This window comes from Ischnura elegans, chromosome X (assembly GCF_921293095.1).
Source record: "Ischnura elegans chromosome X, ioIscEleg1.1, whole genome shotgun sequence".
Classification (NCBI taxonomy): Eukaryota; Metazoa; Arthropoda; class Insecta; order Odonata; family Coenagrionidae; genus Ischnura; species Ischnura elegans.
In genome coordinates this window covers 2,086,093-2,092,895 of record NC_060259.1, presented here as the reverse complement: position 1 = coordinate 2,092,895, position 6,803 = coordinate 2,086,093, and positions in this window count along the sequence as shown.

Genomic DNA, 6,803 nt, shown 5'->3' with positions numbered 1-6,803 from the left:
CAAAGACACACAAATGAAAGCAGAATGATATCATGAACACATTTATTCATTGGAAGAGCAAAAAATTATTAATAACTATCATGAAACACCTTACATTGCATTATAACACAATAATATATCCACCTCTCTCCGGTCTGCATCTATGTAACACTAAACTCTCTTCACACAATCACTTCACAACAAAGATCGTTGCTAATAATGCACGGTAAAGTTAATCATAAATGTATAAACACTTGCAAAAATAAGACATCCATCTCTGTGCAGTGGATACATTGGCATTGGTAATGATTTCAACGCATCAATTTGTACCGTCACTACAACAGTCTCTCGCAACATCAATAATAATCACTGTTTTCGGGGTTTTTCTTCTCACTAGTAATGACTTCACACAAAATAAGATTTCACGTGATATAAAATGATTGAAAGTAACATTTTTCTTCTCCAAATAATGAAATCAACTAGTTAACGCGATCGATAGTTCACTCCGAAACATATAGGTTTAGTCACGAAATTTGTCACTCATGCCCACTACTTTGTTAAGAATACAATAATTGAAGGCTTCAAATAATTTACGCAGCATTCCCGACCTCATTAAAGAAAATAATTACGCAAAACAACAAAACTAGTCAACACTTTTCTTGTTTACCACTCAATCGCTAGCCGTGTCAAGAAAGACTGATGGGATAGAACAAAACATTAGCGACACGCGCCACTTGGTTCACGGCGGTTCATAGGAATTCCCATGGCCCTATGGGAATTCCCTATGTATTTTGATGGTAGCTAGCTGAAGCGCGGGGTTCGAGGGCGCGCTTCGCGAAGCTACCGTGGTAGCTAGTTTGAAGCTACTTCAAATCCCATATAGAATAAGGGTTGGAGCCTAATAAGCTACCGGTAGCTTCTGCAAGCTCCCTTCGCCGGAGCTTCAGCGTTAGAGAATACAAGTGGGAGCAAGTAGCTTAATTAAGCATCTTTCCACCAGAAAGCTACCGCGCTTCGAGTTAGAGAATAGACCCCCAGAGGTAACACATATTCAATTCCTTCAAACATAACATTAACCTGACATTCGCCGAGTAATGATAAGGGGGCACTGGAACAATTGTATAACATAGGCTGCTATTCTGGATAAGCGTTGCAAAAAATAGCATATGCTATTCTGCGGGTCATTATTGCAACGACCCCGTATTCAGAATGAAGCGTAGTAATAATTTTGTTCGGAATAGCAGCATGCTATTTCTTGCGCGAGCTATTTGGAAGCTCCGCCCCTTCCCGTATGAAAAACTTTCTGAACAGTTTGCGCAACCAATGAGGGAGAAGATATTTTATATATTTTTCTGTATTTTATGGAATATTGACTTGCAATTACAAATAATTGCTTCATTTGCATTTAAAAATTATATCAAACCGTGGATTTATATAATACGCTTTGAAAATCTCGTTTAGGAAATCAGCTGATTGTTGTTGTTTTGATAATATCACAATGGCTTCAGACAGGTGGGTTAGGTCATAATTTTACTGTTATAATGATGATTTATCGGGCATAAATATTGAATCATTTACCTATATCCGATCGGTCCTTTATCGTGAGATATATGTTGTGCGAAATAATCATTGAAACCAAAATATGTTTGATTTTCTTCGTAATTTTCTTAGGCTTCGAAGTCTGTCTGTTCGTTGCATGTCAAAATAAATATGTACCAACTTGTATTGCTTTGATCGTGACGATATAGCTTTACTGTATGAACTAGAAGCTTTCGTTTCTAATACTAGCTTTACATTATATGACTCCCTAATTTCAGTATTCATTCTCTGTTTAGGAAATGAAGTAGGTGGCAACGTCACCGCTGTGCTTTCATGTAATATGATGGAATAGTATCAATATTTCAGCTGCAGATTTGGAAAAAGCAGAGGGATGTGATGGTGAATTTGAGGATGGATGGAACAACTGTGAAAAAGTGATTCGTGTGGAAAGTGCTGTTGTGTCACTTATTATTGTTTTCGTATCAGCTGATTTTATTATGCTCACTGAAATTTTTGATAGACCCTGAACTGTGCCGATATACTGAAACTTAATTGTGTGAATAACTTACTTGCCTATAGAGGAAACAATTTGTATTGAATTCCACATGATATATATTGCATTAATGATGTATACATGGATATTCCATTAAACGTTTGTGGCGAATCATATTTGTTCGGAAACTTTATTGGTGTTCGGAGAAATCCTTTGTTTTCAAGCAAGTAATTCAAGTCGACTGCCCGTGTTATAAGTTTGTAAATTTTAAGTTTTAATTGTAGAAGGTAGCGAATAGTGGGGAAAATAATTTCGACTCGTTGCATGTTTTTGTATATACTGTCCAATTGAGGAAATGAACGGTTGATCAAAGTATATGGTATTACTATGGTAATATATGGTTTTCATTGAAAGCTATAACTATTAATATATTTGGCGAGTTAGTGTGTTAACACAAGCTTGAAATTTTTCAAGAATCGACCTGATAGCCTACATTGAGGATATTTTTAGTAGCAAGTCAAGTGATGAAATAAAATTATGAGTTGTAAATATGAATAAAACACGGAAAATTTGGGCTAATCGTAGTAATTCTTTGCATTAATTGTTATTGTTTTCGTACTGTCGATGAAGCAAGCTTGAGCTTCATATATTAAGCTCGAATGTTAATTTCTAACCAATTCACTTAACTAGTTAAATATTCATCACTTATGCTACTATTATTTAATTAAAATAAAGCAGATAACATTTTATTTTTGGCTATTATTCCATTTTTCAATGCTTGATTATGTTACTTTAACCTCAGAAAAACAATTCGACATCGCAATGCGCACGTTTTCAGGGTTGCAATACCGAATAGCTCGGCATCGAAGACCGCGTAATATTATAGCAAGCCTACCGGTTGCAATTCGCCGTTCAGAATAGTGAATAGGGAAGTGCACTAATTTTTTTTTATTGCTGAATTTGAAAGTTTAGCTTAAAAAAGAAACATTAGTATAGTCACTTTTATTTTCTGCATCTGGGGTATGCACTTTAAAACGCTTTGAAAGTCGGAAAATTTCATGTTGCGCTGAAACACAGTGCCTCCATCTTGATTGAGATGTGACGTCACAAGGCAGTAGTCACCAGTGGAGTATCGCTGTATTCCGTCGCCTTCTTTACCGCGGTGAGAGTTTCCGGGAATCGGTGGAGTTTGCTTTCTAAAAATGTCGTCTAGTACCGACAACATGAATTCAAAATAGAATTATAAATGATTTTTTGTTCCAAATTTCATCTCGATGTCGAAACAAAAGCCTGGAGAAGATATTCATTCCCGTGCCTTAAGCACAAGCTATACGGAATAAATGGTTCAAGGCTGCTCCTGACTCTTACCTATCGATGATATTCTGTTTTGAAGATCATTTGAAGGTATTGTAAGATCAAATTGATATTTATATTATAATAATTTACTTAATAGGTACCTCAGTCACATCAGAAAGTGTGTTGAGTCAAAATATAGCATCTTCCGCGTAGACCTACGTAATTTATAAACTGAAAGTAGTTTGGTTAAAGAATTATGGCGCGACTGTTTTTTTTACACGACCGGGCAAAATGCGTACTTTGCCCATGATATGTGCATATATGATAACAAACGATTTTTATTAAAGTTAATCTTTATTTGTTGAAATTAGTACATTTATAGGTGATACAGATATAAAGGTACAGGGCAGGTCGCGCGGCGTAATTTGTACTCCACTGGTGACGGGTTCATCTTGCTGATCTAAAAAATTAGCTACAATGCCTCGAACTTTGAAAACTCGCAATATAGGCAGTCAAAGTACATTGTAAGAATACACGAGACCATTATAGCCCAGAATGTACGTACAATGTCGAAATCTTTGGTTTTCAAAGATTGACGTATTTTATACGCCAGCGCGCCCGGTCCAGGGTTATCAACTTTTATTTCATCCTATTTGTTAGTTGAAATTGTATTTCAGAATGGTTCTTTTAGCACTGCTACTGAGGTAAACTGGTAGGCACTGAGTACAAGGTACTGAGGTATGTACTGAGTAAGTAAACTCCCTTTGGAGTAATGTGAATTACAAGTGTTCGAGATATATATGGCATTTTATATTCGCTTTGTGTTCTTATTAATTATGCCTGTACGCATATTGTTGCTTGCCGCGAGCCTTTAATGGTATGTGCTCTTGCAAGAGTGGTTTTCATTTTTAATGTGGAAGTTGGTCAGTATAAGCAAAGAAAAAATTAACATTTTAGCGCACACCAACCCTTGTAGTCATCGTATCTCGGCGTTTGTAATGACACTGCTAAAATACCTAAACGCCATAATGACGATAAAAAAATTGTCTCATGTCAATGATTGCTGCAATTATAATTAATGATAAACTAGACGCCGTATGATCACAATGAAGGCAACAAAAAATAATGCCATGACGTAGACTTGAACCACGGTCCTTCGGGTGATATCTTTCCTTTCACTCGTGCACTCTACCACTACCCCAACCTACCCATTGGGGAAATTGAGGAAATTTTGAATTTATATGTATAACTTGTAAAAAGTAACGCATGAAAATTAATTAATTACAGCCTAACTAACGCCCTAATTGAAAAAAGATGCAGCAAGGTACGCGGTCTCCCCTTGTTAGCCTTAACGTCTCGCATTTCTATGGAGCGTTGAACCTGTCCTCCTTATTCAAAAATTCAGTAACCATAAATACATCAAAGTTTGGTATACCATTTATAAATCGTTGGAATTTTCCTTCTCCCAACCAAGATTATCTTTTCTTGAACCCATCCTGGACAGCGAACCATTGCAACAACCAGCCAGCTCGGAAATAAAGCTAACATCCCATGATTCTAGTTGCGAAGGGCGAACGTTCCGGCCGGCGTGAATACATACGCAACGAATAAGTCTTGCAGCAAACGTCTGAAATAGGTTTGTTAGTTTGACTCGGTTCTTACAAAAAAAGTTTTGGCATGATAAACGGCATTGTGCCAAAATATACCCAGCGAAAAATAAATGCCATCATGCATTTATTAAAGATTCAATGTGCTATTCGTACTACTCTTTCCAAACTTGAAGTTGACACGTAAATGAATATTAATATATTACGTAATGATGAAGTCGTTTACTCAAAAGAGAAGCAGCCACATATATAATCTGAAGATATTTTATGACAGCAAAAAACGGATACCCTCAAATTCTGTAATTTTTCTATGCAATAATAGTGGTAGAACTAAACGGTGTAGAAGCTGCCTTCTGCTACTGCCTTGTGACGTCACGGCCAATATTCAACATGGACACCCGTTTTCGCGGCCTTTGAATTTTTCTATATTTCAGACGGTCATCTCGAATCAAGTATTCACTATTAGGATTTAAACTGTGGTTTTACGACATTATGTTATTCTGAACTCTAATTTAAAAAATGTGTTTGGTGCATTTGAAACACTAGTGCACTTCCCTATTGCTACGGGCCTATGCTATTCTGAGAATTACGTCTTCCGGTGTAGTAAAAACACGAATTGCAACCGTTCTGAATACCAAATAGCATAGGCGTTGCAATACGCTATATTATAGCAACATCGGTTGCAATATCGGAGAATAGCATAATGCTATTCCATCCAGAATAGCAGCCATAGAGGTGGGCGTCAACTTCAAGTGGCTTAAATGTTTCTTATAAATATCTTCTCCTACACAGGATGCATCTGCGGCCGAATCTATTTGCATAGTTACAGGTGCACCATTAATCTGAACAGTCAACGTGCGCCGATTTCGTTGGGTTCCCTGCACTTGATGCAACTGCAACAACCCCACATAGCTGTGGCAGTCTTCGTCACTAGATTCCTCTGGTGTTTGTTCTAGCACGGATTTTACCATCTTTTTCTTTTTGAACTTATCTTTACTCTTTTGACGGCAGAATTTCACTGAATGCCCGTCCTTGTCACAATGGGTACACTTCAAAGGCTTGTCACATGAGTTAGCATAGTGAGGCCCTCCACAATTAAAACATTTCACCATGTTCTTTGGTGATGACGGCTTACAGTGAGGTTGAGATCTCTTATTAATTACCGAGACTGAGGCAGGACTATCCCCAGTGCTTTTGGCGTATTCCGCAGATCCTTCCATATAGCACGCTTTGGCCACGAATCTCTTAAAAGGAACATTTTCGCCAGCCAATTTAGTGGTTATTTCTTCACTATTAAGACCATACAGAAATTGGTCAATTAATCTATCTTCCATACTGTTCCCAAACTCACAGGTGGCAGCCAACTTCTTTAACGCCACACAGTGGTTCAAAATCGAAAAAAGGTGGTCGAAATTATTACCGCTTTTATTATTAGTCACTGTTGTATTATGAAGAAGCGTTTTATATGAATTTTGTCCGCTAAATACGAATTTGAAGTTATTTTTTTGTATCTTTGATATTATTGTTTTTAAATGGCCTATTATTTAAACAATTAAATGTTAAAAATAGATATTGTATTCAATTATTCATTCAAGGTGAATATTGATGCGCATCAAGTACATCGAGGTATTTATTCAGTTCTGTGACTGTTATTTATTAAATTTAATATTATTTATAAATTATTTAAGCAGTTAAAGTTGACCGTTTTAAAGCAACGGTAATCGTATGCAATTTTTATCAGTTCAGTCTAAGTTAAATTTTTTATGCATAATCTATGATACTTTCATTTTTTTAAATGAATTTGCTTAACAATTCAAAATTATAATGCAATATGGTCAATGCCCTCAAGGCGTAGATGAAATTCGCATCAGTGACCTTCAAGTTGTTTA